The sequence below is a fragment of the Tuber melanosporum genome, assembly GCF_000151645.1.
Source record: "Tuber melanosporum whole genome shotgun sequence assembly, scaffold_43, strain Mel28".
NCBI lineage: Eukaryota > Fungi > Ascomycota > Pezizomycetes > Pezizales > Tuberaceae > Tuber > Tuber melanosporum.
In genome coordinates this window covers 318,978-328,033 of record NW_003299088.1, presented here as the reverse complement: position 1 = coordinate 328,033, position 9,056 = coordinate 318,978, and positions in this window count along the sequence as shown.

Genomic DNA, 9,056 nt, shown 5'->3' with positions numbered 1-9,056 from the left:
GAAGGGTTCACTTAGCTTCCAGCTTCTGTGCCAACCTAAAAATATCTCGATCTTGGCTCTCGGCTATTGTTTCTCTGATATCCTCAAATCTAGCCCTCAGCAGGTATGCCCGGTAGACACACCGGGCCAATTTGTAGTCCTCCACCCACTCCGCCCTGCGTTTGGAGTATTGATGTAGCCAGACCACATCCAACCTCATCCTGTCCAACTCGGGTGTCCACCACTCACACTGACATCTGCCAATGGAGGCCCTTGGGAGTGCATCAACCACTCGTCTCACTTCTTCCCACAACTTTCCATCTTCCACTCCTTACAGGGCATCCAACTGCTTCCCAACTTTCTCACAGACTACCTTCTTCCAGGCTGGCCTTCGACGCATGATGTTATCAGGAAGGTCAACTGCTAATTTAAGGGCTTGAGCACTATACTCATAGCCAGCGGCATCCAGGTATCAATGCCTGACATATGGTACCCAGTGCAGGCAAAGATTAATTCTGGAAATATCCTGTAAGGTTGGCACCGGTAGGGGGACTATGTCAATATATTGCGAGTCAGGGCCGTAAACCACTGCTTCAGTCACCATTCACCCATGTTGTTATGGTCCGCATTGGGGTCCCAATCTTGGTGTCTGGCATTAAAGTCACCAAACGCAATGTCTAGTTCCCCGAGTACATTCAACCAGCCAACAAATTGGTCGTTAGCATAGCCAGGTCGGAAGTAGACTCCCGTGAGCACTCTGTTCACCAATTTTTCCCAATAGCCAACACTGGCACTACTCTCTCCGTGCCAACTATCTCAAACATCCCACAAATATGGGACCGAACCAACACCTCAACACCGGACTTCTTAACAAAGGAAAACAAATTCCAACCATCAACATCTATAGGTACATGTAGTTCCTCTGGATCCACCGGCAGTTCAATATTAAAAAACAAATCAATCCAAAAAAACAGATCAAATACCAGTACCTAATTCCGACCACTCCTGCCCAAATTTAATACCATTGTCGTAATAAGTATTAAAAGGGGGCCTCAACTGATCCACTTGGGCTGCAAGGGCCAGAGGTATAAGGGACACCACTATCCTAGTCCCGGGCGATCTAGAAAGTATCTTCCTGATGGGGTTTGGAGGTGGCCGTGGTTTTTAAAATCCCACGCGCCAGGGAAGAGGAAGGAGAGGGATGTTCCGGTTCCTTACCCTTGGCCTTACCCAACTTCTGACAGGGGCCTTCATCTTCCTCATCACTACTGATCGCAACCAGCCGTGGTATTGGGGACCTTCCACTGCTGCAGCGCCTTCTTCGAGCCCTACCTGTCCGTAATCCCTGTTGTTTCGGTTCCTTGTCGGGTTCCATCAGTAGAGCCGTCCACTGCGTTGGAGGCGAGGAGGGTGTAGCAGGGGGTGACGACCTAACTCCTAGGTACTGTTCATATCCAATGAAGTGGTCCATCCGATCACAGAGCCAACATTGTCTCCTAGTGTGTCCACAGGCCTGGCCTATGCATCCAGGGCATCCAAGCTTGCTGTACATGTATTCTCAGGAAAAATATACTCCAAAACAAAAGCTACAGCGGGGTGGGTGACCACATGTAGCCTCAAAATGGCTAGTCTCCAAACACTTACCACAAACCTTTAGGGGTCTGTGTTCTTCAAACACCTGAATGTTGTGGGCACCTCCTGTAACGTGTTCGCAAGGTGCTAATCACGTTATCAGTAAAGGATACGATAGTTGGCAGGTGGCCTGCTCTTCCGGAGAGGAGGCGAGAGCTGAGAACTAAAGGAGGCTACGAGGGTGTACTGAGAAACAAAGAAGTAACCGTTCAACCAAGTATATTGAAGTACTGTCTGTCGAAGTCTGCCTTTTCTATGGTAGAAACAGGCATTCTTTAAATACACAAATCGGTTCATGTCTTGCATGAACGAAGCTAATCAAAGGTATCAATCAATACACTTTGGTAAAACTCCTTAAGTATCAAAGCGATACTTAAAACAAAAGATAAAACAAAACCAAGTATCAAACGATACTTAAAACAAACCAAGTATCAAAGCGATACTTAAAACAAAAGATAAAACAAAACCAAGTATCAAAGCGATACTTAAAACAAAAGATAAAACAAAACCAAGTATCAAACGATACTTAAAAGAAACCAAGTATCAAAGCGATACTTAAAACAAAAGATAAAACAAAACCAAGTATCAAACAATACTTAAAACAAACCAAGTATCAAAGCGATACTTAAAACAAAACATAAAACAAAACCAAGTATCAAACGATACTTAAAACAAACCAAGTATCAAAGCGATACTTAAAACAAAACATAAAACAAAACCAAGTGTAAAACGATACTTAAAACAAACCAAGTATCAAAGCGATACTTAAAACAAAACATAAAACAAAACCAAGTATCAAACGATACTTAAAACAAACCAAGTATCAAAGCGATACTTAAAACAAAACATAAAACAAAACCAAGTATCAAATGATACTTAAAACAAACCAAGTATCAAAGGGATACTTAAAACAAAACATAAAACAAAACCAAGTATCAAAGCGATACTTAAAACAAAACATAAAACAAAACCAAGTATCAAACGATACTTAAAACAAACCAAGTATCAAAGCGATACTTAAAACAAAACATAAAACAAAACCAAGTATCAAACGATACTTAAAACAAACCAAGTATCAAAGCGATACTTAAAACAAAACATAAAACAAAACCAATAACCGAGTACCCGTACCGGTTACATTCCCCAAAACAAAACAACTGTTTAAACAAACTAAACCTAATAGTCATCAAAAGTGGATTCCGAGAAACTCATGGCTTCAGTTTCTGCAAGAAACTCTTCATCATAAGTATCACACCAGGGACAAGAGGAAATCTTAAGAAAACACTTAGACTCAAAGAAATGTAAATCACAGTAGTCATGAATACCAGATTTGCGTTGTACATCAACCCAAGCATGATCGCAATCAGGACAGTAATCTATCCAGAGGATTTCGAAGTAGTCTTCAAGTTGGATAACATCGCGGTTCAACAACAGTCCAACAATCTGTTGTCGCAGGCTCACATTGACTTCCACATAGTTTGACATCGTTATGGTATTCGGATGGTGATTGGTGACTAGATAAGGTTGTCGAAAGCCTGCTCCATAGCTTGGTTTTCCTCATCGCTGCTTTCGAATTCTGACTCAAAGTATGGCGCCCAAAACCCATCTCTAGCTTCGAGTTCTGCATGCCATCGCTCAGTTTCTGGCATCGTGGGTGTCCAGCACATGGTGATGTAGTTGATCGTTGGGGGGACGGATCCGTTTGGCATATTGTCTTTCCACCATCCGTTCACCATATCCATAGCGTACTCTAGTCCTTCCAGTAGTTCCCAACTTTTTTCGCTTGTTGGATATCCTTTCTATTTGACTAGGAATTGATCATTTCCATGCCAAAGATGGTAGTCTCTAATTTTTTCAACTTCCCATTCATCTTTCTTATCGATGATGATAGGCTCAGGCCGAGAGTGGGCTCTTCCAGGAAACTTAGAGTCATCATTTGGATGGAATCGCTTCACAGCTGAGGCGTGAAAGACTGCAGTATTGCGGCGATACATGCGTCCATCCATCTGGACCTCATAGTTTTCTGTATGTTCGTCAAAAGATAAGACTTTGAAAGGTCCTCGCCATCGGGGTTGTAATTTCTTGCTGCATCCAACATTGATAATGAACATGTTTCCATGTACCATGAGCATATCACCTGGTAGGATAGGGACATGTTTGCGTCGTCACTTCTGAGCAGTGGTGGTACTTCGGAATTGGGGATCTTTAACAGCTTGGAAGGCATCATTCCAAATTGCTTGATGGCAGTTGAGGTGGTCATTGCAGGCGGGAACTGTGGAGTTCTTGAATAGAGTTGTAGGTAGGAGAGGATATTGGTGGCCAAAGATTGCCTTGTATGGAGACATTCCCAAGGTGTCTGAAAATCCGGCATTGATATATGCAGCTAGCTCAACAAGGGCTGGTTCCCAGTTGGTTTGTCGTTCCTTGATCATGTTCCTAATTTCAGTCTTAACTTCGCGAATCTTTCGTTCTCCCTGGCCATTAGTCTCATCGTGTTCAGGAGTAGCCATAATGTGCTTTATTCTGAGGGAGGTCAAGGTTTGCTTCCAGAATCTGGCGGTAAAGCGGGGATCAGCATCACTGACAATAGATAAGGGGTGCCCATGGGGGGTAAACAGGTATCGTTGGAGGTTATTCCAGGTGTCTTTGGAGGAATCGGTAACATTCATTGGTATGAGCCATGTGTATCCAGAGAATCGATTTACAGCTACCAAGATGGTATCATATCCAGCCGACTTGTTGAAAGGTCCTGCGACATCGATGGCGTAGGAATTGAATATTTCACATGGTAGTTGGAGGGTCTACACTTTCCCTTCAGGGAGTTGTGTTCGCTCCCTATTTGCCTGGCAGAGTTCACATTGTTTGACGAAATCGCGGAAATCCTTGCGCATTTCAGGCCAGTGAACATATTCTGAGGCATATTGAAGGTTGCGGTCCGCACTGTGGTGTCCTTTGTTGTGAATCTGAGAGATGACATATTCTCTAATAGTCATTCCATTGAACATATGGCCTTTTGGGAGGTATAGGCAATGTTCACCTTAACGGGTGCTTGTATAGACCATTCCGTTTGATATGTTGTAAGGGGCGAGGTCTCCATACCTGGAGCTATCCATGGCTTTGAAGTAAATCGGGTCATGGCGATATCCTGCTATCATTTGGCGTCGGAAAGAGGAGGTTAATTCTTCTGTGGTTGATCTAACATCTCGTTCATCCTAGATCAGGGATTCTCTTGTTGGTTCCATAGGGGCTTCCTCTTCCTTAAAGGTTTCATAGAGTTGACGACGATGCTCGGGAATAGTAGGGGGTATGACCGAGACAATGGTTTCATTGTTGTATACTCGTAAGGGTCCACCATATAGTGGTCGTGAATCAATTATGGGAGGAGAGGATGGCGGGGCTGACAGTGGGGGGTGTAAATAGGATATTGCAACCACATAGGCTGCTGCTTGTTCGAGTTCTTCAAGACCTTGGTATCGTGTTGGAGCAGGATTAAGGATATGAGGAGATTGGGTTGATTCATTTTCATCGATCATCTCTTCTGCTCCTTCTGCGGTGTCGAAGCTGGTGTCTTTGGAATTGTCAGCAGGCATATAGTACCGTCGCTGGTATCTGTTGCCGAACTTAATCTCAGTCTGGTGAAAAGGGCAGGTGTTGTGATAACAGTGGGACAAGTGGAGTCTGCTTTGTTCAAGTTGGTGAGGAGGTGTGCTGCGGAGCGTGCAATTGTCTTTCCATTCTTCGTCAATGTCCTTTCCATGTTCCGTTCCGGCAGCGCTGTACATAGTATAAGAGAAAGGATTGGAGGGAGCGGCAGAGCTGGCGGTAGCCATCGATGGTTCTTTTCATAGGAGGTGTCGTCATGACTGTCTTCGCTTTGTCTTGTATGATCATGAACAAGAGGAGGATCTGCGAGGTCTTGATTCTCATATAGGCGGGAGAGAGTATCAGCTAAATAGTTCGTTCTTCCAGGGGTATAGATGATTTTTGCATCGTATTTACTGATTTCGCCTATCCATCTTGTTCTTCTCCTTCCAGGTATTCATTCTGTTTTTAGATTAGTCAGAGGTTAGTGGTCGGTAACAATGGTGAAGGTGTTGCCCATCAGGATGTGGTTGAAAGTGGCGAGAGCATCAATCACAGCAAGGGCTTCCTTGTCTGTTGTTCCATAGTTCATCTGTGAGTTAGTGAACTTCCAACTGTGTAATGCTACCGGTCTTGCCATTTCATGGGAGGCCCCTTACCCAACCCATACTCCAACTCCAACATCCGATGCATTAGTAATTAGCCATATTGGTTGTGGTTTACTATAGTCGATAGGTTGAATAACGTTGGCATTTTTAATCAACTCCTTGATGTTGGTAAAGGCTTGGTCCTGAGTGTGGGTCCAGACAAATTCTGCATTGCCAGTAAGGTCTGTAAGCGGCGCTGTCACCGTGGCGTAGTGTGGGAGGAACTGGGAAATATAGTTGACTAGTCCTAGGAATCGCATGAGTACCTTTTGATTCCGGAGTGTCGACCATTCCGTTAAACAGGCTATTTTTCCTGGGGCTGCATGTATTCCTTCATCATCTATAACATGTCCTAGGATATCGAGTTTATCGGCAAACAGAATTGATTTGTTTCTGCTAGCGTAGAATTTAGCTTCCCTTAGTTTGGTACAAAGCAATCCTATATGGTAGGCATGTTCTATTTCGGTGTTCGAGAAGATGAGAATATCATCAATGTAGACCCAAACAAAATGGTGGAGGTATTCGCACAGGAGGTTTTCCATAATTCGCATAAAGGTGGCAGGCGCATTCAGATCACCTTGTAACATAACTCGGCTAATGAAACTTCCGAAGGGTGTTTTGAAACTGTTGTAGCGTTCACTTTCTGGATCTAACCTTGTTTAGAAGTAGGCATCACTTAGGTCAATCTTACTTCGGAATCTAGCCAGTCCAACTGCATTTAGGATCTGGGTTTGGTTTGGGATAGCGGAGCTGTCCATAACCGTGTTTTCGTTCCGTAGCTTGAGATCAACCAAGGGGCGGATTCTTTTGCCACCTGCTTTAGGTTGAACAAACATAGGAGCGGCACCTGGGGCTTCTGCCCGGTAGATGACTCCTCTTCTTTGTTATTGGTTGATGCAATCACAAAGTGGGCTTTTGTATGCATCAGGAATAGAGTAGGTGGGTTGGTTCTTGAGATTAGAGGGGTCTCGGAGGCAGATGTGGTGGTTCACCTCTCTCATAGGCGGTAGTTCTTCGGGTATTTGATCAGGGAAAACATCAGAGTATTCATCCAATAGTTGTTGGGTAGTTGCTTCACAGACTGCGGCTTGGTACTCTCCGCTTGTTGGCTTGCATGAGACTCTGACCTTCTGATCTGGGAAATCGATGGTTGATTCCCCACACCTGATTATAGCTTTGTGGCGGTTCAGGAATGGCATGTCTATTAGGGCATCGTATTTGACTAAGTTTCCAACCAGCATTTCTTGGGGGGGTAGGGCTGCAGAACCAAGTCGAATGGTCGCACTACAGGTTTTATGGCTTGTGGATTGTGATTCTTTTACTACCATATTGACTGGTATGGGTTGGTTAAGGTCTCGAGTTGGGAGTCCATGGACAGAGACAAAGGCATTACTGATCATATCTCTTCCGATTGCGCCAGTGTTGACTAGGACTTGAGCCTTTTTACCATTGATCAGGATAGTACCTTTCAGGGCAGTGTGTGCTTTGAATGTAGCCGGAGGTCGAACACTGTTGCATTCCACATCGATATATCCGATATGGATCTCTTCATATTCGCTGGATTGGGTATTATCGCTTTCAATGTTGTTGGCCGATGCCTCTTGCTTAATTGCCTTTCCTTTCCCTTTCTTCGTAGGACAGTTCTTTGCCATGTGTCCTGTTTTTCCACATTCAAAACATTCCCCTTTTCGTCGTCTCGATTCTTTGGAGGATATTGTTTTTTTCTTGAAAACTCGTGGCGTATCCTCTTCAGAGTTGCTGGAGGCTTTGTGCCGTGGCTGGCTAGTCTTGCTAGAGGATGTCTGGGTTTTGTAGGCCTTGGCCTCATGGAGAATGGCGTCCTTTTGTTCTGATCTTGCAATTATTACTGCAATATCATCACCATCTTCCTTGAGAGGTCCTACTTCTCGCCAGAGGGTAGGGTGCATAGTTTCGTAGAATCGTCGCTTCAGGATGTATTTGGAGATACTTCCTCTCTCCATTCGGTCCTTATACATTATCAGCTCTGTAGCCACATCAGTGATTCGCATGACATACGTTCCGTTAACTTGCTGGAGCTGGTTGAATTTGTTGTATAGGAAGTTGTTGGTTATAGAGGATTGGAATCATCCTTTCAGGTAATCAAGAACTGTAGTTCCTCTTAATCTTACATTCCCACCGTATTCCTTATAGCATGGGTGGTATGCATCGGTTGTCTTTCCTTCACAGAATTATCTAATGATAAGTCCGGTTGTAGGGTCTTCCACATCCTTTCCTTGTAAGAGTAGGAAGTGTGAGAGTTCCGTCGCCCATCGGTCAAAAGCTTACCTTCTGGTTTGAGGTCATTTTCTTCTCCTGTGAACTTTGCTGGGAGGTGGAGTTTAAATTTAGGGGGTTCAAATGCTGCGGGTACCTCCTCTTCTTCAGGCCTAGCCAGAGATTTTCCTTCTCCAGAAGGCCCTCCTCCTGTGCTAGCCATATCTGATTCGCTACTGGATTCGGGGTCGATTGGAGGTTCAAAGGAAGGCTTCTTTGCTGGAGTAGAAGGGAATTCTCCTGGAGGTTGTGTATCTTCTGTGTTTGCAGGATCGCCCGGCTCTTTAGCAGAGCGCCAGGGTTGTTTCTTTCTTGTAAGGTCTTGCCGTGGGATTTGCTTCCCACTCCTGGTCGTCAAAGACTCTATCTTGGGTTTGAGATGAAACTGAATATGCCGTGATTCTGCCGCTTCTCTCCGCTAGTGTTCTGAGGTGGATATCGATTGATTGATCAGGCCTAAATCTGGAAACAGGTTCTTAACCACTTGCAGAGGTTAAAAAAATGTAACGTGTTCGCAAGGTGCTAATCACGTTATTGGTAAAGGATATGATAGTTGGCAGGTCGCCTGCTCTTCCGGAGAGGAGGTGAGAGCTGAGAACTAAAGGAGGCTTCGGAGGTGTACTGAGAAACAAAGAAGTAACCGTTCAACCAAGTATATTGAAATCCTGTCTGTCGAAGTCTGCCTTTTCTATCGTAGAAACAGGTGTTCTTTAAATACACAAATCTGTTCATGTCTAGCATGAACGAAACTAATCAAAGGTATCAATCGATACACTTTGGTAAAACTCCTTAAGTATCAAAGCGATACTTAAAACAAAACATAAAACAAAACCAATAACCGAGTACCCGTACCGGTTACACCTCCTCTCAACCAAATCTTTCCCTCAGCAAGCCTTTCCCTGATGGCCTTGTTTCTTTCAA